Genomic DNA, 25,671 nt, shown 5'->3' with positions numbered 1-25,671 from the left:
AAAAACGTGAATCTGTGAATCTGGTGTGTGTGCGGTATGTGCTGGGGTTGTTAGCCATGCCCTCCCTCTCCCATCACTCTCTTACCCCGTACCTACATGTGACCTGGCTGTCAGTGTATAAGAAAATCCCCTTGAACTGTGCAATTATTGGGAGATGTGTTCTTTTCAGTACCTCTTTGCCATTCGTGGACAACAAATACTTTCTCTGACCTTAAGCTGCTCACATTGTAACAGCTAAATCATGAATAAAATCTCATGATCCCTAATACTGACACACCAATAAGCCGAAATATTCCAAATGTGTATGTGGTTTGTAGATTCTGACTTCTTTTTCTCCTTTTTATAAAACTGTCAAAACACCAGTTATCAACCAAGGTCTACTGACAAGCGACACAATTTCTCAAATTTCCCTTTGAGTGTTTATTTTTTATCTTTTTGTCAGAATGAGCAGTGTTTTGATTCCATGTTTTTGTTCTGCATGATTACATTACCAGATTTCAGCTGGGTCCAAGTTAATTCCAGTTAAAGCAAGGGGAAAAAAGTGACAGTGTTTGATGGTTGAAAAGAAATAAAGCAGCAAAGGAGAGCTTTTAAGGCGCGCAAGTCAAATAACATTATGTTAAAGGAATGGCCTGGCTGGGACAGGTTTAATTAGACATACAGTATGAAGGAGTTAATAGGTGTTTAATAATGCATGGTATTTAAGAAAGGGTGCAGTTGATCAGCAGACCTGGAGGCCGGAGTTTCCACTTGGTTTTCATCTGCAGTGGAACATTTGATGTTTTGGTGTGTTTCTGTTTATCACAGGTAGTCGAGACAAGCATCTTCTTAGTCTTTTGTCATCAGTTATGGTCCAGCTTTACACTTTAAAACTAGGTCAGGGTTCAGTTTACACAGGCATGGCTGGCTTCGGGAGTGTACATACAGTGCCAAGAGTGGAAAGTGTGTATGAGTAAATTGTGTGCTCGCCTGCGTGTGTGTGCGTCAATGTGCATGTGCGCCAGGAGAGAAGAGGATCCGATTAGTACTACTCTGAAAGTAATTACCTTAATTAAAGCAGTAATGTGTGGAGACGGAGAGGGGGAGAGGAGGGAGGGGGGCAGGGGAGAACCTGCCATCTTTTATGGGGCAGTTTAGGGACTGTGTGATTTAAGGGGCACAGTCAGCAGTGGGCACAGAGAGAGAGGGAGGGAGCGAGCGACAGAGAGACAGTTGGGGATGAAAGAAAAGTGGGGGTGAGTGCGGATAAAAGAGGGGTTTTGTTATGGGAGGATTCTGAGAGGTGAGGGGAAACAGTGAGTGAAGGATCGTGGGAGAAAAAAACATCAGCTCTTATGGAGATCTGGCCAACAAGACCAACTTAATTTCTTCTCATGTGTCATTTTCTTCTCCCGTCAGCAGACTTTTGTTTTCACCTTATCGCTAACTGTACTTTCCTTACGTTGACGTAAATACATACACATGCTTGCACCACACGCACAAAAAAGCAATCCACAATGGCCTCCACTGCACACTGCTTTACGTTATGTTACAAAGCGTCTTTCCTGCACCTTATCTGACCTAACATATGACTGATCTCTCAACTGTGTTGTGGCAGACACACTTCCTCCATAACTTATTTGCATCCCACTACACACACACACACACACACACACACACACACACACACACACACACACACTGTATGAACCAGTGCCAGTGTCGTGGTTGCTTCAGGTATTGCACAGTTCATTTCACAAGCGTGTGTTTGTGGTTTTGTGTGAGAAACAAGTAGAGCCTGCAAGACTTTATTCAGTAGAGTCACTACAGGTCCCAGTGGAGGCTAAGCACACACAGACGTCATTTACCCAACTCTAAAAAACCCCAGGGTTGTTTATTCACTTCTTTTTTGGAAATCTTGATGTCTCTCATTTTGTCCACCCGCTATGCTTCACTACATACATGTTCTTACTTTCCACTATTTTATGTTCTGTTCTTCACCTGCGCCACTAGATATCTCTGCCTCACTCACCTTATCAGTGATAAAATATTTCCACATATTTTGTAAGGTTGAACACGTATTGTTGTGCTTTTTTTTTCTGTATTGTCCAAGGCCCCATCCTGCGATCTGCATCGACCTTGCATGTGTGCACATATGTGCATTAGGATGTGCTTGTGCAAGTGTGTGTGCCTGTGTACCTGTGTCTGTGCGTTAGTGTGTGTACAGGTTGGTTCTGCAGAACCAGACAAAGAGATGGAGAGCAGCTTGCGCATTTGCATTAGTTGGAGGTCTCATTGTAACGTTTTGATAATGGAAATCAAATAACAACCTACGGAGTACAGTCAGTGCTGTGTCCTCGTACCACATACAGCTTACAGGTGTGTGTGTTTGTGTGTGGATGTGTGTGCGCATGTCAGCATTTGAATCGCAAGTGAAATAACATCTTTGTGATAGAGTGATAATGAAAATAATAACATCCCTGACAAAATATTCATAAAGGTAATGATGAATGCCATATTTCCCAGAGAGATACATCAGAGGCGTCTTGGTTAAAAGAAAACAGTGGCCAGCGTCTCCCACACCCTCAAATTATCTGCCGCTTTCACATTTCACTGATAGCATAGATGAGAGCTGAGGAAAATGGACACACAATTATGCTCACTTGTCGTATATTAATACTGCTTCTTGACATCTTCCATGGACCCTGAGCTGTCATCTCTTTGTCTGCTTTAATTGAAAATTAATGGTTAGTGCGTTGCCAAGGCAACTCCGACAGTCGTGCTGGGTAGCAAGCCACATTCAGACAGACACCAGTGGCATTGTTTGTCCTGTCTGACCTTGGAAGTCAGAAAAAAAAAAAGAAAGAAAGAAGAAAGGCAGAGGAGGACAAAAAAAGACATTAAAAAGAGAATAGAGAGGTAAGGGTTGAATGTTGTGCATTGGAGCGAGGGACAAAAAATAAAATAAAGTTATTGTGCTCGTGCTTTGGCCAGGCAGGGAGAAAGAGAACTGTTGGTAGGGGTGACTGAGGAGGGGACTGGAGATATGATGTCAAAATGCCAAATGGGGAGAATTATGTTTGAGTAAGAAAGCAGAAAAAGGCCTGGTGATTCTTCTCTGAAGCGACAGGATTACCTTTGTGCTGATGGAGTCAGAGGGCACCTTATGGCCCCATAATCATCTGGACACAGGTGTGGGAGATGTGTGAGAGTGAGCAAGTGTGAGGGAGAGAAATTGTGTATGTGTGTGTGTGTACGTGGACATGTTGGTCCCTAATGTTTACAAATCTATCAGCGCACACACTACGCCAAATGGACACTGACTTAGAGGCCAGGCATCTGGTAGATTGACAGAGAAGCTTATGGACATCACATAATCTACTCCAGTGGCGAGCTCTCTGGGCCAAGATGAGAGGAGGCGCAGAGGGTTAGAGTGGACGTGATAAAAAATCCTTTATAAAAATATAAAAGAATCATTTACAACTCTTAAAAGATGTCAGTGTGTATGGTTCTTTTCATCATTAGTGGACAGGAGTTTTGGAGAAAATAGATTGGTACAATTGAATACCTGTTCAAGTGGCTGGTTCAAGTAGATGACGGACGTTGTACTATATTCTTTAATGCTCCCCCCTTTATTTTTCTGGGAAGCTGGGCCAAAATTGGAATAAAAATCTAATATTTTAGAGTACATGAAACACTAGCAGAGCAAATAGTTTCATTAATGCTTTACTGTATTGCTGTGCTTACTGTAATGCTTTAGTATTTGAGTTACAGTGATTAATCGTTTAATCGTTTCTACATTTCCTACAGCATTCATTATTAAGGTTTGACCTTCGTCTACACAAAGATCTGGCATGGAGCGAGTACTGTTCCTGTATATCAAATAACCTAATAACCATAATTTGGAAGAGTAACTTCTGTACTCCTCTGGTTAACAAATGAACCAACACACAATAGTAGCAACATGCATTTCCCTAAGAAATCCTTGCTTGATTACATTTTCCCAAAAAGTTACATATCATTAAAAAATCTGCTACACACAGTTAACACAATAGAATACTGAGACACGTGTGTCTTCTTTCAGCTTTCATTTCTGCTTGGTTGATGCTTTGTTGAGCTTTTCAAATTGCAGCTCAAAGGGTGAATATTGTCAAATCTTTGTCTGTCTTCAATGACAGAAAGCGCAGCAACTCTTCATAATGTGGTGTCTTGAGTGGATCCTTGGTGATTGTTTTCTTGGTTCAGTCACACATAATGAATTCACAATTCAAGTCCTCACCAGAACAACATCCTTTACAATTCTGCAGCACTTGCCACTGTACCTGCATGTGAACAAAAGTTGTGTGTGTTTGTAAGAGTTTTGCTTGATCACAGCTCAAGTACGCCCACCAACCTGACTGCGCTCATGAAAAGGTGTGTTTGAATGCTCATGGTGCGTGTACAGTGCATTTTCAAAAACATTTTACTGCCAAGCATGCTCTTCATACTGCATGCACAATACAGCCTTTCTAATAGTTTGGAGGCTCCTAAAACTTGGACTGATGATGAACCTAACGTACTCTAATGTGTAATTCAGTGTTGGAGGACAGCTGATAGTGTGTGTGCGTGCGTGTATGGACATAGATGTGCGAGCACTTCTGTGTGTGTATTTGAGTGTTGCCCATCACTGTGGCCAAGATTGAAAAACTCTTCAGGGGCTGGAAGGTCATGCCAAATTTATTGATTAGAACTTTCCTATGCAGAAGTGTTTTGAAGGTTGAATGCCTTTCCATCCCCGTTGTGTATTCTGTTCCAAATGTGACAATGCACTGCTTTTGACCGTTTTTTCTTCAGCAAAATTCTTCAGAAATGTTTCACACCATGTTCCCACACTCTGTTACCTGCAGTAGATCAGTCGATAGTAGAACAAGATGGCCAGAAACACGTGGAAATGCGTCATAGTTTATGGCGAGCCAAGTACATCCTAATGTTCAAATTACATTGAAGAATGCCAGCATGTCCTGCTCAGTATGCCTGTGCTGATACTGACCCATCAGCATCTATAGACACTCACATTCACTAGTGATGCTCTTCTGGGCCTTTTCTGCATATGTCTTTATTTCTTGTATTTTATTTTATTTTTTAAGTCTTGTCTGGAGTGCAAAGACTTACCCAATATGCATAGGTGTGTAGTAGCATAGCATTACATCTGAAGTGCACTGGCCCTGAACCTCTTCCCATTGAATTTAATTACTGCAAGCTAGACTGTTTTATATTTTTGTTATTTTTTAAAATTTCAACGGATGAAACTGATCCAGCAACTGTGCAACATGCGAGACGTGACAGAAAAGTTTCCAGTACATCACTGCCAATATTGCATTGTTTTCGATTCTTGGTGTGGTAGTAGATATTATTTTCTTGGGCATATCTGTTTAGGTTTTTGAAATAAAAATTGTTGTATAAAACAAATACGCTTTATTTCATTGAGCAAGTAAAAATATATTACGACAACAGAGAGGTCAGTCGTCAGAGGTGAATGTTTGCTGTAGTACTTTTTAGCTGTTTATGGAGAGGTTGGGAGAGGGAGTCTGATATGTTTTGTTGCTACTGCAGTCAAAGATAAGATGAACAGAGGTGGAGAAAGCATCATTCCAAAAACAAACTTTGAAGGTGCTGGTGATGTCTGCTCTAGCTGACCAACTAACCCAAAGGTGGATGAGGTTAATAGCATGATTGATTATCATATGATGCATGGAAAAACATGCCCTGGGAATGAGACTGTTGATGCTTAGAAACCATCATGAAATAGAATCAATAATTAGTCCTTTTCTATGAAATGAAGTTGAAAAGGCAGGGCTGGTGAATGGTTTATAAGTTCTGAATATAGTATTTTACTCAACTCAGTAGTCTTGTCGAGACATATGGTATGACTGGCAGACACATTAGGAAGGTCTGAATCAGTTGGGCTTAAAGAAAAAAAAAAACTAACAAAAAAAGCTGTACAGGAATCGCAACAGAATTCAAGTTAGTCATGGTGTTTTAGAGCTGATAAATACAGAATCTGTTAAAATAACATATATATATAACAGGATACATGTGGGCAAACAAAGCCTTGAGATAAACAAATGACTTGTGACTGTCAGTGAAGATCATTGTTTTCTTTTAGGCAACTAACTGACCTCATGAGTTGTTTCAAACTACTTCAATTCAATTTATTTCAATTTAATTTATTGATATTATGTAATAATAATCCAAAACAGAATATGAGTTGTTTTTTTCAGGGTGAGGAAGAACCCCTACCCATGGGGAAGTCCCTAACTGCTCCTTTAAATCCTCATTTACATTTTCTGAAACCACAGCAGTGGTTAATACTGGATTGTCTTGCCTACACACCCAAGTGAAATTAAAATAATGTGTGATTGTACAGTGAATACAGTTAATTAAGGAGCTGAGAAAATTGCATTTCTTGTGCAAAAGTCCTTTTTTCATGATACATGCTTCTAATTATGCTACCTCCATGTGACAAATTGTCTCAACAACACAGTTACGAAGTCAGACCAATAGGTTAGAGACACATCATCATTTGAGCCACAGATGTTGATGATGAGGAACAAGCGCTTTCAATCATATGACAGAGGAACAGACAGGGTGAGGTCACTCAAAAGTCTGTGCACACACACAAATTAAATGCACATCCAAACATGTGTAATCATGTTTACTTCTGTCTCTCATGACATGTACGTGAGTTTGCTTTGATTAACTGATAACAATAGCTTTAATGAAATAAATTGCTATGCATAGCAATTACCGGCACACAGGCGAGCATCAGCATGTTTATAAAGTGAAATTACATTGCAATCGACATAGATAAAATGCTTGTGTGGAGGAGTTTATGCCTCCCATAGGACAATTTTGTGATTCTGTCATGACTGTGACTGAACTGCTCTCTCAGTTTTCAACCACACCTGTTACATTTTATTCCTTAATATACACAAGCATGGCTGAGCACACACCTGCACACACACACACACACACACACACACACACACACACACACACACACACCACACACACACACACACGGGGAAAAAAACAACTTGCTCATCATCTGAAACAATCAACTTGTCACACTGAGACATCTACACCCACCTGGTACTCTACAACCTACAACAAGCACACAATGAACAACTATGCTTCATCCAGAGACCTTGCATATAATAAATCTATTCACCAAAAATTCCAAAGTAGTCATCTCACTAAATCCACCCTAAACACAGCAACAATTCTACAACAGAGCAACACAAATAAATAAAAGCTACTTAGATAAATTGCAAAGACAAAATTATCTGTCTCCTTGTAAGGATGCAGTTGCGTGTTGATGATATGGGAGGCTGAGGTAAAGGATTAGTGGATGCAGAAGGAGGGAGAAGATAGACTAAAGAAAAAGAAGGACGGATCACTTTCCCATATTGCATGTGTAGCAGAATCCATCATCTCGGGGAGCCAGATGTGCGTCATTCACATCAAACTTTCCAAATTAAAGGGCCACCTCACCCCTCCACTCCCCTCTCTAATCCTCTCTCCATCTCCCTCTCTCTTACCATTAAGTCTCCATGTGCTATTACACACACACACACACACGCTACTGCACTTAAAACTCATACATGTAGACTCACATACTCTACATGCATACATGCTCACAAACTTCTTCCTCTACTTTTTTCCAAGAGAAGTTGCTGAGAGGGCTCATTTGCAGTGTTTTGTAACAGCAGCATAGCCTTAGGATGCAACGCACATCTCTGTGCTGCCAGACGAGGCATTGTGGTTATCTTATCTGGTGTGAAAAGGGGTGGTGAATGTTATTTGCATGCTGCATTGATGTTCAAATAGCAGTTTGAATGCTTCCTCAGCAGAGAAGGACTGTGATTGTATGGTTGGCGAGCAAACAAGTGTATCAGATGATATCAGCCTTGGCCTACTTTACTATGCCGGGTGAGACATGTAGTCTGTACCATAAAAACTTCTTCAGCTTAAACATACATCCGTCTCCAACTCTGCCATCAGCCCTCCTCGGCAACGTACGTATGCTTGCGTGTCTTGTGTGTGCAAGTTCCTCGACCCTCTGCGTCTGTTGCACTTTATGGCAGTGATATGTTAAGTACCTCATATTACGGTCATAAAAAAAGGTCTGCAAGTTGCTTGATGCGGTTTAAAGCTGTAGAGGTAATGCCGCAAATCACCACCCCCCACCCGCCAACCCCTCCTGCTCTTTAGCCTGACACGCACCGACACAGACGCACACTCGATCCTGTTTGAGTGGCTGCCAAAGACCCTGTCTGCCTTTCATATGTACACAAAAATGACAAGAGGGAAGAGAGAGGAGAGGACAGGAGACGAGAGGACAGGAGAGGAGCAGAAACAAGAAGAAAGATGAAAGGAAAGGTGGAAGAAAGGCAATAATAAGGAGTAGAAGGTGTCTGAATTGTAAATGAGTAGACACCACTCTGACAGCAGAGCAACCGGACAGGCACATGATGGAGCTTTCATCCCTTGCCGTACTGTGTCATTGCCCCCGTTAAACAGAGAGTGAGAGATATATTTTCTCATTTTAGGTCCAATTTCCCTGGCAGTGGAGGGCACACGATAAGTGAAAAAGCAGAGAGAAACACCCCCTACCCCAAGAATCTTTCTCTCTCTTTCTATCACGCATACACACAACTACAGCAAGGAGACTCAACTTTTCTTTTCTTTGAGGGAGTTCTCTTTAGCCGTGCTGCCAGATGAGGTTTGATACCTGCGATTCCACAGTTAATCCTGGTTAGAATTTAAATAGAAGGGAAATCATTGTCTTTTGCTTACTTCCCTCTCCTCACTTCCATTTTCACTCCGTCTCCCTCCTCTCTACCAATCTCGCTCCCTCTATTTTCTCCACCGCCTGGGCGTAAAGGAAGAAAAAAAAAAAGCCTGACCTCTGCGTTTTCTCCCGTCCTTAAGATTGGTTTTAAATACTCAGCAGATTAAAGCACAGGCATGAAAGCTCACATTAGCCATATATTTAAAAATCCCCCTGGCCGATAATCCATGTATTTGTCAGAATCAAACACAGGGGAATAGAAAAGGGACCAATGACATGATGAGTAGCCTGAGCCAGACGTATTGTGAAGGGGAATTAGAAGGAGAGAGATACATTTAGTAGAATGTGGCCCAAGAAGAAAAGTCCTTCAGGATGATTATTGAAATTCACTCAAGACGGGCTCACGTGAGCGTTTGACAGGACAAAAAGCAGCATGGCAATTTGACGACCTCTGATGCCCTTCACCCTCTCACTCTTTCTCTCTCTCTGTGCAGTCCATGCACACACACACATAGAAAATGACCTGTAATGATGAAAGTCTGATAGAATCTAATGTACATCTCAGGACATGTAATGGTAATTATTAATGTCCTGCTATGCTGAAAATTTCAACCTTCACAGACACAAGAGGAAAAAAAATGTTTGTGAGCAGTTTTTATGTTCTCTAAAATCAGAGCTTTTTTCCATTTTCTCTGTAATTGCCATACAATTTTTATTGCAATTTTTCTGTGTATTTCTGTCAATCTGTGGCACATCTTGTGATCTGTGTCAATATTTTACTGCAAATTACAAGGACACGCTCACAGAAAAAGTGAGTTATATTATATATTTTCAACAGTCCCCCCCCCCCCCCCCCCCCCGGCGCTACATCTGTGTTACTGAAACCACCGACATTACTCTTTGTTTCTATGTGTTTTTTTTTTTTCTTTTAAGACGGTGAGAGGAGCTAAAGAAGACGAGATGAATAAGTCTGGAGAACCGAGTGCAGGTCAAAAGAAATCATTCAGCCTTTCACAACCACAGTTCACATGCACAAACAGATCCTGTAAATGTCAATAACCAGTTACAGTGAATTCCACATCAAACCTTATATGGGAAAAAAATATGTTGCATTCAGTGATGTAAGGCCTCCAAGGTTGAGAAAACTTTAAATAAAATAAACGTTTTTATTTTTTATTTTTATTCAGCTGAAATGAGTGAACTTGTCATTTATGAAAGAGAGCTTTCGATGACAAAGGAAGACAAAAAAAAACTGTGGTGTATGACTATGGGGGGGAAAGGTGGCTTATTTGAAGAAAAAGAAACCAAAGGAAATCTACGTATTTTCAATGTCAAAAACATAGTTCTTTCATTACATTTTATGTTTCAGTTGTCACTTCTTTGAAGTATAGCATGTCAAAGAGCAAGGAGTTCTGTAGAGGTTTACATGGTTGTTGTAGCATCTGTGACCTGGTGGTACTTATTTGGTGAGTCACCTCCCTTACGTGATGAATTAAACTCTTGTTCATAAAACAGTTACAACCACCAGAACATGAATTCCATAGATTTCTACTGCAATTTTCCCTTTTCTTTTCATAGATTCTCCCTATTTTTTCTATTTTGTTCCAGTAAAACAAACAGCCTCCTGCCATCTGTAAACCTATTGCCACGCGCATGATAAAGTCTTGAGCTGGTTATTGTATCAGAGCTGTTACGTGTGTCAGCTTAACACTGATGACCACACTAATGTGACAGAGCTCTCTGGGTTACATCTCTCTCTGCTGCATAAAACACATGACATCTTTGAAAAGCACACACACACACACACACACACACACACACACACACACACACACACACACACACACAAACACACACAAACCAAAAAGGTTGCTAAAGAAAGGCCAGTCCTATCCTATCCTTCCTCTCCTTCCTTGATCCAGTCACTGACAGCACACAATGCAGAGGTAAAATCACAGAGGCTTTTCCACATCTTTCTATGTGTGCGTGTGAGTGTGTGTGTGTCTGTGCGATGCTTTCGGAGACAAAGACCCCTGCTGTAGGGAGTCCTGTGGGAAAGGCGTGCGGCCGGAAGATGTGAGCGCGCCGGCGAGTGATAATGTCAGCTGGAGAGATACGGCGTGTCATTTTACACAACCACACATCAAAAAAGACAGTGGGGGGAGAGAGGAGAAGACAGCATGTCATTTGTTTGCTTTGATACAAGATCGCACCGAGGGAGGGACTGGAAGGCTCTGCAACTGTGCGTCTTTTTGTGTGTCTTTTTGACAGTATGTTTGTATGTCCCGCACGTGAGCAGATGAAGAGACTGGATTTCAGAGCTATTTCCTCAGTGTCTTGTATTAGGTTACGCCTAGACAGACACACATGAGGACTGGCACAGTTCTGTCATGTCCGACCTGGGTGCTCTTTAACCTGTGTGTTGCATCATGGAGGCCACTGAAACACTAACACACAAAAATTACAGGGTGAGAATTGATCCAGTTTGTGGCAATACAGCGATGGATTAACTGTACGCAGCACCAATGGCTGGTTTTGACCCAGTGTTAGTGTTATTTTTATCCTGCTTCTATTTACCCAAACTAAAATATGATTATTTTAACCCAGAGTTAGACACAAGAAGCTCAACTGCAAAGAATGCATGATATTAACAATCAGTGACAAATAGCAACATGTAAGCAGTGGTGAAGGCAGCAGTCCAAGCAGTAATACTGCATTACAAAGATATTCCATTACAAGTAAAAGTCCTGCGTTCAAAACGTCACTTAAGTAAAAGCATGTAAGAGCAAAATGTACTGAAAGTATCAAAGTAAAAGTACTTCATAATAATGAAGAAAAATGGTCTCTGTGACTGAACTGTTTAAAGTAACCAGCAACAGGAGCTGTCAGATAAATGTAATGGAGTAAAAAGTACAACATTTCCCTTTGAAATGTAGTGGAGTAAAAGCATAAAGTACCATAAATGGAAGTACTTGAGTTAAGTACAGTACTTGAGTAACTGTAAATGAGTAATAGAGGAAATAACACTAACAGTAGCCAATAGTTTCCTTTCTTCCATTTCCTCCTCCACATGTCAGTGTGATGAAATGACATGTAGGAATGCATGCGTGCGTGTGTGTGAGTGTGTGTGTGTGTGGGTGTGTGTACATTTCTTTGTGTCACTGCCGATGTGGTCAAATCAAATTACTTTATTGCCACGTCATCAGAAAACAAACATGCATGCATAAATTCAATCCATTTCTCTTTGCCTCGTTGCTGCCTATGAGCAGGCTATCTGCATCTGTTATGTTTATCTTCCAAACTTGAACTTCAGGTGTCTTTCAGGAAAATCTGCTGTTTAATAACTGTATTATTGCAGTGGTATGAATCGAATCCAGTGCTTAATATGCAAAACAGTAAAATAGCAATATTCACTTTCTTAAGAAAGTTTAAATAAGTTTGTATGCATTACAATGAAAATCCTTCTCCATCTCTGATTTAACAGCTACATCTGAGGTTAATCCTTCATCCATAAAGACATTTCTTCATTTTCTTAAGTAAAGAAAGTTTTTTTTTTTTCCTGGTGACAATTTTTTTCAAAGATAAGGATACTTTCACTATTTGAACATGTTCGATACACAATTTTCTATTTTATTGCTTCAACTTTTCTTGGATAGCCTCAAGTGTTTTTTTTGTTTTTTTTTTTTGGAGCCTGGTCATTGTGTGTATGTACCTGTAAGATTTACACAACAACCCTCAGCTGGAGACTCGTTCCTGGACTCGACTGCTGGGTCACAAGTGCTTTAAAATGAAGTGAGCCCTTGAGGCACAGAATGAGATCCTCTCCCTCTCTCTCTCTCTCTCTCTCTGGCTGTCCCTGCATATGGGGAGAAGAAGTGTGTGAGAGTGTGTTAAAACAGCTTGTTAACACATACACCACTGCCTTGGCCTGGACTCCCTAATTATTCCCTTCCAACTAAAGGCCAAGACAAGGAGAGAGTAGTGATAAACACATTTTCTTAGCGTCTCTTTCTCTCTGTGTTCACGTCAGTTTATGTTTGTGTGTGTGTGTCTGTGTGTGTGTGTGTGTGTGTGTGTGCGCACGCGCCGCGGAGCAGCTGTGACAGTAAACATGTTTATGAGTTGCTAATAGAAAGCAGGTGGTGATTGGCTGTGATCCTCCCAGCAATCAGTGTATATTCAGAGACTAATGCAGATGCCACTGTCTGCAGCGAGGCCACACAAACACACACACACAAACACACACATTGCTCACAGGTACTGTACTACAGGAGATGAGAGAGAAGCTTTGCATTGATGCACTCAGTCATTTATTATTGTAATGCACCCGACCCTGAGATAGCAGTGGTGTTTGTGAGCCACAGTCTGCTGTTGTCTTTGCATAACCACAGAGGCGGCAGTGGTATGTTTGTGTGTATGTGTGTGTGGTTGTTTATTCGAGTGTGCGTATGCAGCCTTCCCACTTTGTCTTTATTTGTAAACATGCACACACATATGTGTACCAAAGTGGGTGGGGGCACATATGAGCGTGTTTGTGAATGTTTGGATAATTTGGTCTGTGTGCTGGATTCCTGCTCTGGGTCTGTTTATTTGTATATATATCTGTGTGTGTGTGTGTGTGTGTTTGAGGCCTCTCTTTGGGTTTGACTCTCAAGGCATTGTGGGGAATTTGTGGGGGTTGTTTGTAAACATCAACAGCAGTACGTTTTATTTTATTGTAGCTTTATTTTACGACATTATTCCCAGATGGCTGCTAAAGCTCGCAGTTTTTTAATGCGTCTGCCACACATTCTGTACTCCCTCGCCTCGCCTCTCTCTCTCTCTCTCTCTCTCTCTCTTTCTCTCGCCGCCTCACATATGCTTTTGCTCTCATATGCAAACAAACAACATGGCCTGTGGAACTGATTCAGTCAGGAATGAGCTGTTAGGAAGAATCTTTCCCCACGCGTACACACAGGGCAGAGTCACCCCCCCACTTTTTTTTTTTTTTAATCGATCTGAAATCCTGCGTTTGAATGGATCAGATTGAGTTATTCAAGTTGGTGGCAGGAGCTTTTTTTTCCTCATTTTTACCAGCTCCATGACACCGTGGGTGAGCACTCCCATATTTCTCTTTAATTAAGCCAGGGAAAACCTTGTAGTACAGCCAACCCAGCTCATGTAGCCACTTATGTTTTAATTTAATTACCTGTCCACTTTGATAATTATTCCCCCTGATTAACAGGGAGAGAAGGGTTCCTAAATGGGAATAGGAGATGGGTGAGAGGGGGCCAAACAGCATTTTTCCTCCTTTCGGCAAGAACAAGAATGAGGGTGTTGACTTAAGATGTCCAGGCCAGCTCTATTTTAATCCAGTTTCATACTTGGCCTGCTTCAGTCTGGCCTGGCCCGGCTTTATTCGGGGGCCCTCGTGGAACGCAGAGTCCTGTGCTGAGTTTCCTGTGCTGCGTTTAATCTTGTGATTTTATGCGACCGCGAGCCAAAACAGACAAACAATAACAAACAAATCATGATTCTGCAAACAGGCGGGGGTGATTGATATCTTTAGTCCAAATGCCAACAGTTACACAACAACAAGCGCGAGGATGATTCAGTCTCAGCCCGCTATTGTTGTCCCTCGCATATTTTCAGTTATAGAACGCAGGTTGTTTGTTATTAGAAGGATGCTCAGTAACCACAAACACACCTGCTGGGGTTCAGTTTAACTTTCTCTTAATAGTGCTGTCAGATTTTTTTGTGGATCAAACTCCAAAGTGCACCTTCATGATAACAGCCACTTAGAAAAGCATCAGTCATCACCATCCAGTTGCTCACATTAGCACCTGTCAGTTCACAGGGGATTTATTGGAGACATATAACAAAGTGTTCCCGGCAAAAATTTTTTTGTCAGGGCTCAGAGGAGAGGCGAGTGAGTAAAAAGAAATATATGGGTGCTCATATTCACTGACACACACAAACACACACCCAAACATTTGCACTCACACAGACACACATATTTTTTAGTGGTATTGATCGTGCTAATGAACGTGTTGTGATTTACTGCAGTCGTGGCCCATTGTTGGGTGCTGCTGTGATGGACTGCCATCATTTTCCAATGGTAAAAGCTTCGATAGTGAAAAGGCAGGAGGGCAGAATCCCGTTTAATGGCCAAAGCAAAATTATCCCAAGATCTTCTTATGAGTTATGGCCCTCTTTTTTTTCCCTCTCACTTTTTTTTTTCCTGCAGCGACAGGTATGATGTAATTTCCAAATTTCATCTGAGACAGTAATCTCAACACTGATTATGCTATCAATTAGTAAATGAATGTGGTGGTGGTGGTGGGGTAGCAGTAATAACTCTGCAAAAAGAGGTTGTCAAGCTTCCAAAATACATAAAGGACATAGTGAGTTAGGCAGACAGTAAAATTTATCCAATCACAATATAACTGTCTAGTTGCAAGGTAAGTGTGTAACAAGAGTGAACCCACTTAAACTGATTTTACACTTATTTTTTATTTGTGGAATACAGCATTTCTTAGGTTGACATAAATCTTTGTGGCATAACTCAATAAAAACTATCATGCAGTGTTAAAAAAAATAAAGTTATATTACAATAAGGTCTGTCAAGAGCAAAAAATTGTATTATTTAAGACATAAAGTCATTTATTTTGGTTTATAGGATTTTAGCAAACTTTTTTTCTTGTTTAGAGAAAGGAGGTCTTTTTTAAATTATGTTTTTTGTTTACTGATAAGTTTTAAAATATCTAAAAAAGGGGGGGAAAGCCTGTCAATGAAATGCAAAAGTGTGGAAAAGCCAAGTGTTTCATAGAAGACAAGCTCTGTTTGGGTGCTGGTGCTTTGTTTCTGGCTGTTTTCTGAGCTCAAACTCTGTGCAGGCTAACATCTGTTCCTCTCTGCCTCCACAATAGCACAACTCAGCCGGGATGCAAAGAGAGGTTAAAAGATCAGTGCCTTCCCCTCATCCACACACACACACACACACACACACACACACTGGGAAAGAGAGAGAGAGAGAGAGAGAGAGAGAGAGAGAGAGAGAGAGAGAGAGAGAGAGAGAGAGAGAGATACATCTCGCTGGCTGCTGTTTTCCTATTGTGCGCCAGGGCTTGGCGAGGATAGGGCATGCGGCGATGAAAAACGCGCACCTGCTTTAGAGGCATTACGGTAGCGCAGCAAACTGTCCCCCCGCAACACACACACACACACACACACACATACTCACTCCACACTCGTACACACATGCACAGCCTCTACCAGTGATTCAACCCTGATTTCCAGCGAACGAGCAAGCAACAGACGGGATGCCAAAAAGTGAGGACCGGTGGAGAGGTTATACGCGCTGAATAAGCCTCTTGAAGAGATAGCTGGGGGAAGCGGAGACGCGACAAAACAAGACGAGAAGCTGCGCGCTTTCCTCCGGCGGCAACTTGCGCACAGTGCCAGAGTTTTAGCGGCAGTATTGTTCTGACTTCACTCCAGAGGGGCCACTCCGAGGAGAGAGGACGCACACAAAAGCGGAAAAAAGGAAAAGGACTAACGAGCACACGCTTTGTCGTCTCAAGTAATGGTCCTGCGACCTTAGATCCTAGATTTCTCTGTCTCTCTCTCCCTCTCCTCTCTGTTTCTTTCCATTTTTTTGAATTTTTTCGTCCCGTCGGTTTGTGTCCCCCCTTTTGTCGCCGCGAGAGAGTGGACGCGTCGGGGGTTTGAGGAGCAGAAGCGGGGCTGTCCACATGGTCCAACCACTGGCGTGAAAGTTGTCTTCTTCAGAAAACAAGAGAACAGGTTGATGCATTATCTACACTTTTCCTTTTCCCCCACTTTTTTATATCCTCCTCACTCTTTCTTCACTCTGTGCTTTCCATTGAAACTCTCTCCACACATCTTACTTCTGAAAAAAAAACAACACATAGAACTTCCAACTTTTCATCGCACATTGTTTGTGAAACTCCTCCAAGTCAGCCTAATAATCTAACAGAGTATAACAGAGAATTTCACAGCCGAGCCACGCTCGGAGTTTTTCCTCTTTCAGACTTCCCTCCCTCCATGTTTCATTTTAACTTTTGAGTCTGTTCTGGGGTGTTGAACGCGAAACTTATCAGCCACGTTTTAAAAATCCTCTTTGAAGTAGCTGTTTTCATCCTTCCTCGTTTCTTCAACAGAAAGAAAATCGACAGTGGAGTAAGTTTCTTTCGACCTCATCGCCACTTTAACGCGTTTTAACGCACACAGTTCAAAACCAGTTTCTTTAAATCTACGTTTATTTCAGTGGGATATTTCAAATTGACTTTAATTCTTATAATTTATCTGAGCATAGTTTCGTGGAATGAGAGGACCAGAGCTTAATACAGAATGTGTCATTGTCCGAAGTCGTCGCTCATGAGACAGCAAAAAGTTTGGCTTTTTTTTCTAACAGGTTTGGACTAACTAAGATGTCGGGAGCTGATTTGAATGGAGGCAACACAAACTTTAAACTTTGCGTCCCCCGTTAATAAGCCTTGTTAAGGGATTTGATAATAAACACCGACACAGGTTATGTGGTGATAATTTTACACACCCGCCTGAGAATCGTTTGAATGCTTTGTCATCGCTTTTATACCTATTTAACTCACAGCCGTTACACATGGTCTCGCCTTTTCTTTTGAATGGTTGAATTTTGTTTCTGACAATTAAACTAAATTAACGTTCAAAATTATAAAGGAGCCTCGCAGCCCCTCGCCGGAGATAATAGCCTCTTTGTCTTAAGAAAGAAAGAAAAAAGCTTCCTTATGGACGTAGTCAATAGGTCAGGGGACAATACTTTCTTTTTGACTTTTGGATTTTGACTTTTGAAATTGCAGCCGCGGAGTGTGTGTGTGTGAGAGAGAGAGAGTGTGTGTGACCTCACTAAGGTTTTTGCTGTGTCTGCTGTATTTTCTGTATAATCCGACCAGATTAGATAAATAACAGGGACATGTATCTGAACGATTTAACAACCGGACATCGAGGAAAGTTGTTTCTTCATAAAAAAAAAAACTTTTAATTCCGCTTTTATCGTCAGTATAAAACAGATCAGATCTGCAGGGTTGTGGACACTGCACTGTAATACGTCTCAAGTGTGTTTGCTTTACAATTCCTACATTTGTCTGGTTGCATTAAAAATTCCTTTTAATGGGAAAATATCAAATATATTTGCACAAATTTAGAGCTGACTTAGTGTCATAAATTTAGAAACTGAGGGGGTTGCAGTCTGTAGCAGAACCTCTGCATGACCCATGTTTTTTCTCTTCTTTTTACAGTCATAAACCGACTGAAATTAGGCCCACACCACAATGGCAAAAAAAACAACAACAACAAAAAAAACATCTCTTACAGTAAAAGAAAAAACTTTCTACCGGACCTGTATATTTTTAAAATAACATATCATAATTAGATGAACAGTTTTAATTCGCCTTCTTTACACGCACACATGGTATTTAACTCTGAGGTGTTTTTACAGGGAAGTTGCTGCTGTTCTTTTCTTTTATGAAAAAAACAACTCCCACCATCAAATATCAAACATTAGCCAAAACACACCACCTCGCGTGTCAAATGGACTCAGGTCCCCGCGTGATGGAAAGCTGCAGACACACACACACACACACACAAAGAGGGAGAGATGAAATGACAATTAATTGCTGTTAGTTGTCTGTCATTGAGAGAAAAGCATACAGGGCCGTGTGGGTGCACACCCTGACACGGGCATTATTGCCCCGTGATTGATGGGCGCCGGTGCATTTGGCATAATTAATTTTATTTACTGTGTCCTCTCTCTCTCTCTCTCTCTCTCTCTCCTGTTGTGTGCCCACCCCCCCGGTCCACCTTCCACCCTTCCAAACACCCCCCCCGCCCCCTTCCCTGTCCTCTGTGGTGGCATTTCCGCGACGCGATGACACACTTTTAATTGCACTTTAATAGAAGATCCAGCGGGAATGAAAAAGCTCTTCATCACGTTTTATGACCTTGTCACATTTCTGGTGTCAGACCGGAAAGCAGGTATTTTGTTGATGCTCCTGGTGATGAAAGTGCCTATACAGAATTAGATTTTAAAAAAAGAAAGAAAAAAGAAAGTTTATTTCACCTGGAAGAATTACACAGTAAGTTGTGGCCTCCATAAAAAAAACCCTGCATATTAATGTTTTTAAAGTAGTCTTCAGTGGGGATCACACAACCTCACGTTGGTTTAGTTAAATAACCAAAATTGATCAAAAAATTTTAACATCTGTTCATTTTAGTTAAGACATAAGAGGCTGAGTGTGTTAAATGCATATCAGCATACTTTTACAATTTAAAATAGTCCTAAAATAATAACACGATTCTATGCTGGCAGTAATCCTCAGATTAATCTTTTATATATAATTGTCTATTGTTCTAAATATGCCCCCCCCATAATAAAAATAATAATGATAATAATAATAATAATAATTCAGTCATTTGTGATCTTGATTTTCTTTTTAAAATTAGGATTTTTAATGCTGCCTGTTCTTTCAGCTGCTCTGGTACAGTGAAGGTTTAGTAGCTGAGATCTCTCAGTTGAAGAATGAGTTGTCCGCACAATTTCCCCACATTATAGATAGCTATAAAATATAATTTCTTGTAAATGTATATTTAAAATGGCCTCACTGATTATCAATTGCAAACCTCAAAAAGAAACTTCAAGGCACAACAGTGAGACAGCGCTGGGAGTTCTACTTTTATTCAAACAGCATTTACCAAAAGTATAAAATCCCTGTAAAGTTATCGTTTCTGTGTGGTGCCTTGCTCGTTGATGAGCTATCACATCAGTGACAGCCTTTTTATGAAAATATAATAGGAGACAATGAAACAAAAGAGTATCTGAGAGGCAGAAGTAGTTATTTGGGTGGGGGGGGGTTGTATGTATGCAGGAAGCCAGAGGTGTCGGAGACAGATTGACTCTCTCTGCTCTCTGTCGGCTATTGTGTGTCCGTGTCTGTGCGTTTGCCACAGCATTGCCACCTTTTTTCATCTGACTGTGCTTCAACACTTTTCCTTCTTTTGCCCCCCCCCCCACCCTCACTCTCGACAGCTGTGTCTTTTCCATGTCCTGTTTTCCTTCATTGTTTGTTAGACTTGCTTGTGTACTGCTGATTCTTTTATCGGTTTCAGACTCTGCTCTCCACTAGATAATTGTTTCTCTTATATACTTACTGACATATTACTTAAATGATGATTTTCAGCTCGGTCCTGTGTTGTCTGTGTGACTGTGTGCCGGGGTGTGACTGGAGCCTTGTATGAGACCGTCTAGAGACAGGCAATAATGGCTATGAATCTCATGTGCTTTAAAACCCCTTCAGCAGGATTAAAAGCCACCAACATGATTGTGTTAGTCCATAAACTCACTCAGAGAGTCCTTACCTCCAGCATGAGCGCGTGTGAATGTATGTGTGGAAGAGTGTATATATCTGAGTGCGGGAACGTGTGTATACCAGAGTGCTTTTTTCTCAATTCACCTGTCCTGCTTGAGTGAAAATGGACAGTATTTGAAGTTTTTAAATGTCCTGTGCGTCGGTAGCTTTCATGGCTCGCCTGTCCGTCTCTCCATCTCTCGCTCTCTCTTCATTAAAGCCCTCCTGCTATCCCAAACCCACAAGTCTGAGTGGGCTTTTGGCTCCAAAGTGATGTTGAAGAGCACCCGTATACGACACTGCTATACATGTAGGGTTTGACCTGTGATAGATACTCACAGGTTTACTTCTATTGCAGCACTTAGTGCATTACCTGCTTAAAAGCTGAAATGGTTAAATTTTCAATATCCTTTAGATGGGGTTTGAGAAAAACAAAAAAAAAGAAAAAGAAAGAAAGAAATAGTGCAGGGAGTGAAAGCATGTGTTTAAATGGAATTATTTCAAGTGTTGGTCCTGAAGCTGCCGTTATTGCAGGGTGTGCGCATTTGAACTGAGTGTGTGTTGGCCTTTTTAATGTGGAAATGTGTGTAGGATAAGATATTCTACAGGTTGTAACAGCTGTGTAATTATGTGCTAAAATGAAACATTGTTTAATTCAGTCTATTATTGATTTTTTATTGATAAAATTGTTCCTCTTTCAATGGTATAAGGATGGAAAAGGAAAATCTACACACCTCCATGTGTAATCACTGAATATCATTACAATAGCAATTACGGCTTGTTATGTCTTTAAAAAATTATTAATGAAATATAATTGACAAATTAATGGATTAAAATGAAGGTGTTATTGTACATGGTCAGCCAGCAAGTGGGGGAATGTTCTGGTTGTGCATTGAAGTGATTGACTGCGCAGTGAAACTGCCGCCACATTGCTTTAGACTGAGGCCTGATTATACATGTGGTTCTAATTGAACCGGTTATTTAGGCGAAGTTGAGGGCTGGATACTTGTGTGGGTGTGTGTATGTGTGTGTGTCTGTCTGCGTGTATCCATAAAATAAATCCCACACATTTTTCAAAGATGAGATGTGTTTTTGTGACGGGTCGGACAGAAGGCAGTGTCGCACAGAGAAGTTGCAGGACAGCGGAGGAGGAAAGTCGGGAGATGCCTTTAGTGGTCTTTAGGAAGCTGACCACCTGTGAGAGAGAGAGAGAGAGAGAGAGCAGTTGTTGTCTTTTGTTGCCTTTTCTTTCGCCTTTTGTGTCTCTTGAATGAGCTGTCATTGCGTATGTGGTGAGAGCGGGCCCCCGCTTGCCGTCCCATCTTACTTCACGAAAAATTTACGCACTCTTCTCCCTCTGATTGATAAGATAATCATTTTGCCTGACACGGTGGTTTAGCCTGTGGTCATTAACATGTCTCTGCGTTTTAGATGAGTTTTTCTATGTGTGAGAGGGGGTGCCTGGGAGGCAGGCCGGCTCAGAAGATGTTTCTCCAGCTCCATAGAGCACCGGCCCATTAACAGCTGATGGATGTGGGAAGGAGTGACCCAACAGCTCAGAGCGGAAAAGACTGTTTCCTATGGACAGGGGGGCAGGGTGGTGGTGGAAAGGGAAGCAAGAGAAAAAGATAGAACATATGAGTGAAAGACTGTATGAAGCGAGGGAAACGCCAGTGCAAGGGTTTTAGGCGTGGGTCATTATAGCTGAGGAAGCATTAGATCAGCCTCTCCAGAGTGCGTTTGGCACCTGAGGCCATGGCTGGAGCTTGAAGCAGAGGGCTGTGGCTGTGGAGTCTGGGGGAATGAGAGCAGATCGTGAAACGAGGCAGTTGGAGTTTGATTTCAGAGATGGAGAGAAAAGAGTCACATAGGATCATGAGGTCAGTGACACAGACCAGGTAGAGCGCACGAGATGGTCAGCAGCAGCAACCCCTCCCCCCAAGTGAGTGGTGTTGTGTGTGTGTGTGTGTGTGTGTGTGTGTTGAAACTGAGAGGGGACGCCTGTTGTGTTCAAGCAGAGCGTCTTCATGAAAAAGCTCTCATCGGTCGTTGTGTCCCCCGCTAACTCTGCATTGCTTCTGACAGCTGTATTTGTGTTATGGATTTTCCTTCACTCCGTCCCGTCTCCCCTTCCTTTTCCCCTGCCTCCCTCTTTCTCAGTAGTCGGCTCCCCTCCTCTCCATCGCCTCCACCCTATGACCTTTTGTAAGCACTTCATCAGAGAGCCGTTGGTGTTTTCTAAAGTGCTGCGACAAACTGACAGGGCAGCCGTCAATCGAGCGGCAGTTGGGGTGGTGGGGGGTGGTGGAGGAGAACCGAGGGAGCAGATCAGTGGAAAGCTTCGCTCAGAACAACAATGTGACTAAACTTTCTGCGGCACTGCTTTAATGTGTATTGAAAAGGATGGCTGTGAAGGGTAGGTGACAGCTGTGAAGCGCAAGACTCAGAATGTTATGGATACACACACACGTGCACGTGGGTGCTTGCACACACACACACCAGTTTTTGCACATTTCATAAACCATCTGACTGTAGAGAAGCGTTACACAGCTTTTGAGCGCTCGTTTGTCCGTAGTGCTGCGGCGGTAAAATCTGCCGAGCGGACGAGTGAACGCTCTGATAAAATGCTGAGATTCACAGAAGAGGAGGAGCGCGCAGGGGAATCACTTCCAGGTCCATAAACTCAACTACAACCTGACTGAAGTCAAATCAGTTTTATATCTTACACTCTTCCTGATGTAAACTTAGAACAATCTAATACTTCAGATTTCTTTTTAGTTACCAGATATACCATTAATCAAATTTATTTAAACTTTTTTTTTTTTTTAGTTTTTGATTTGAATCTAAATATTTGAATTGCTTCAACCGGCATTTCCCCCACATCCTCATTTCCTTGCCATCCTGGACCGGGGAGGTAATAGCCATTTAAATGCATCTCATTATGTTTTCTAATCCGTAAAGTATCGGGATGTTGGCTAACGCAGGCGAAAGTGAGGCTGGAGCGCTGGCGTGCACGGGCTCTTTTATGGTATTAGTATTTGTGGTATTAGTTCCGGGGGACATGGGATGCCTACTTAAGCTATTAGCATGTGAGGCGCCTTGGGATGATCCATCCCCTGACAGGACGAGCTGTTAACCAGTGTTAAACCGAATCACAATAGGCTGCCTGGGTTGACAGACTGACAGAGCTCGCTCTCGCCGCTCGCTCAGGCTGCCCCTTATTTCTTCCCTCCACCAAAATGTAACCTCCCATTAAAGATTTGTTAATGTTAGACAGGGAATTTTAGTTTTCCAAAAACTTCTGGAAGAAATACTCAGAGATCATTTTTAGAGCGCGTATGATGAATATGATCTGGCCCATCACAAAAGACTACATGGTCTCTCAATGTCTGTCTTCTCCCTCCTTTTCTTCTTCTTCTTCTTCTTCCTTCTGCTGTGGCTCTCAAAGTGAAGAGACTGTACAGGCTTTGCCCAGTGGGGTGCAGACTCTATGGCTTCTATAGTGCCCTTTCAGAGAGGGGAGGGGGAGGGAGGGACAGTGATTGCTAGAGCAACTATCAGGATCTTCTTGGAGATCGCTCACTGACACGAAGGATGCTGTTGCGCTCTGCATGTGTGTCCACTTATTGTGAGCATGTGTCCGTGTGTCTGTGTGTGTGTGTGTGTATGTGTGCGCACGCACCCAACCACAATTAACTGTCAATCAACGGGTGACCCTCCACCTCTCTCCTCCTCGGACAGAATTCCTCAGGTTTTAGGTTTTGTTATTCAGGCGGCTGTCGGAGGATAAGAAAAGCAAACAAGTCGTCATTTTCCTAAACTCGTGTGTCTTTTTAGACACTACATTGTTCAGGAGAAAACAGGTTCTCTCTCGTTATTTTTTATAGATTGTTTCATCTACATCAGAGACTGTTTTTTTTTTCTTTAAATCTGTGCCGTTGAGTAGTTCGTGCTGGTTCATCAGCCGTCGTTTTTTCACTCTGTGGCTGCTTGCTGGGCATTGAAACTCTGTGAGTGTGTATGCACATACACACGCACGCCCGTGTGCGGTGGGCATTGTTGACCGAGAGACATCTGCCACTAGATTATTCCCAGCTGTTATCTGAATAATTGTGTAATCCCCCCCCCACCTTCCTCCAACCCCTCTCGCGCCCTCCCTCTTTTGCTCCCTCCTTCCTTCCTTTGCTACCTCCCTCCCTCCTCCTTCTCCTTCTCCTCCTTTGCTCCCCTCTTTGCCCCCACATCCCTGCTTCCACAGACTGATGAGACGGAGAGTGATGAGTCTCTTTTCTGGGTGGCACTTTGGGCTTCTTTTTTTTCAGGAGTGTTTATGAGTGTGTAAGCTTGTGTGTGTGAGTGTGTATCCTTGCGGCCTCTGGTCACCGGTCGTTGTCTGACATTTGTAGAAGGATTTGAGTCGCCCCCCACCTACCCACCCACCCGACACACATACACACCCACCTCCCTCCACCTCCTTTCCCCTCCTCCCCGTGGCTCTCGGGGAAATAAAAGTAGCCTAATCCTGCCAGATCAAGATTGCTGTCCACCACAGCTTTACCAGCCTGTGAATTAGAGCCAGCTCTCATGTTCCTGAGGAGAGAGAGGAGGTAGAGAGTGTGTGTGTGTGTGTGTGTGTGTGTGTGTGTGTGTTTGCACTGTGGGCCGTTGGCCTTTGAAGCAGCGTTAGCTGTTAGTCGGCAGAACGCTGGTCAGAGGGTGAGAGGGAAGGAAAGCAGAGCGCGCTGAAAAACAAAAAGAAAAGAGCTGAAAAGTAGGAAAAGTGTTGTTTGCGTGGACGAGAGTGGTTTAGTCTTTGATTTTAGCACACGTTGAAGGTCTTGGCTTACTTTTGAAGCCAATGTCATTTTCCAGTTATTCTAACAGCCAGTATATGGTGCTGTTAAAATGTATACAGTTATCAGATTTTATGTTAATTAAAGAAAAGTTTTGTAATTGTTTTTGTGCCATAGTTTTTCATTTTCAAGTACAAGTCCAAGTTTTAAAATGAAAAAGAAAAGAACTGTATTTTCTTTTAACAATTATTTTTTTCTGGATTAAAAGAAAAAAACATAATTGAAATATAGTCACATTTTCACTGTTCCACTGTATCTACAAAGGCACAACACAATGTTTAAACTCAGACATTTTTCCTCTCTCCACAGACAGTTTTGGTCGACTTATAAAAAGACATACATGAACTTAAAAGAGAAGATTTTATCAGTCCTTTTTTTATTTAGTTTGCAGCAAATAGTCAGTTCCTTCTATAACGCTTTTGTATTTTTTTTTAGCACCTCTCCCTGAATCAGTTGTCATACTAATGTATCAGGAAAGATGTTTGTGTGTCAGTCATGAGGCTACACACACACACACACACACACACACACATAAATACATACACAGCATGCGTGCCTGCAGTTGCCAGGGCTGCCTTCATTTCTGGTCCGTGGTTGGTCGGAAAGTGTTCTTTTCCCTGTC

General features: G+C 42.0%; 1 protein-coding gene across 1 annotated transcript in view; it reads left to right on the top strand.

Moving 5' to 3' along the window:
* Window positions 1-16,850: 16,850 nt before the first annotated feature.
* foxp4 (forkhead box P4) overlaps window positions 16,851-25,671 on the top strand; it is a 92,624-nt gene continuing 83,803 nt past the window's right edge. Inside the window, 1 exon segment of the mRNA XM_051074390.1 lies at window positions 16,851-16,993. The gene's annotated coding sequence lies outside the window, so the exon portion shown is untranslated.

The sequence above is a fragment of the Lates calcarifer genome, linkage group LG12 (assembly GCF_001640805.2).
Source record: "Lates calcarifer isolate ASB-BC8 linkage group LG12, TLL_Latcal_v3, whole genome shotgun sequence".
Classification (NCBI taxonomy): domain Eukaryota; kingdom Metazoa; phylum Chordata; class Actinopteri; family Centropomidae; genus Lates; species Lates calcarifer.
The sequence above is the reverse complement of the archived record's forward strand: the minus strand, read 5'-3'. Positions and strand labels throughout refer to the sequence as shown.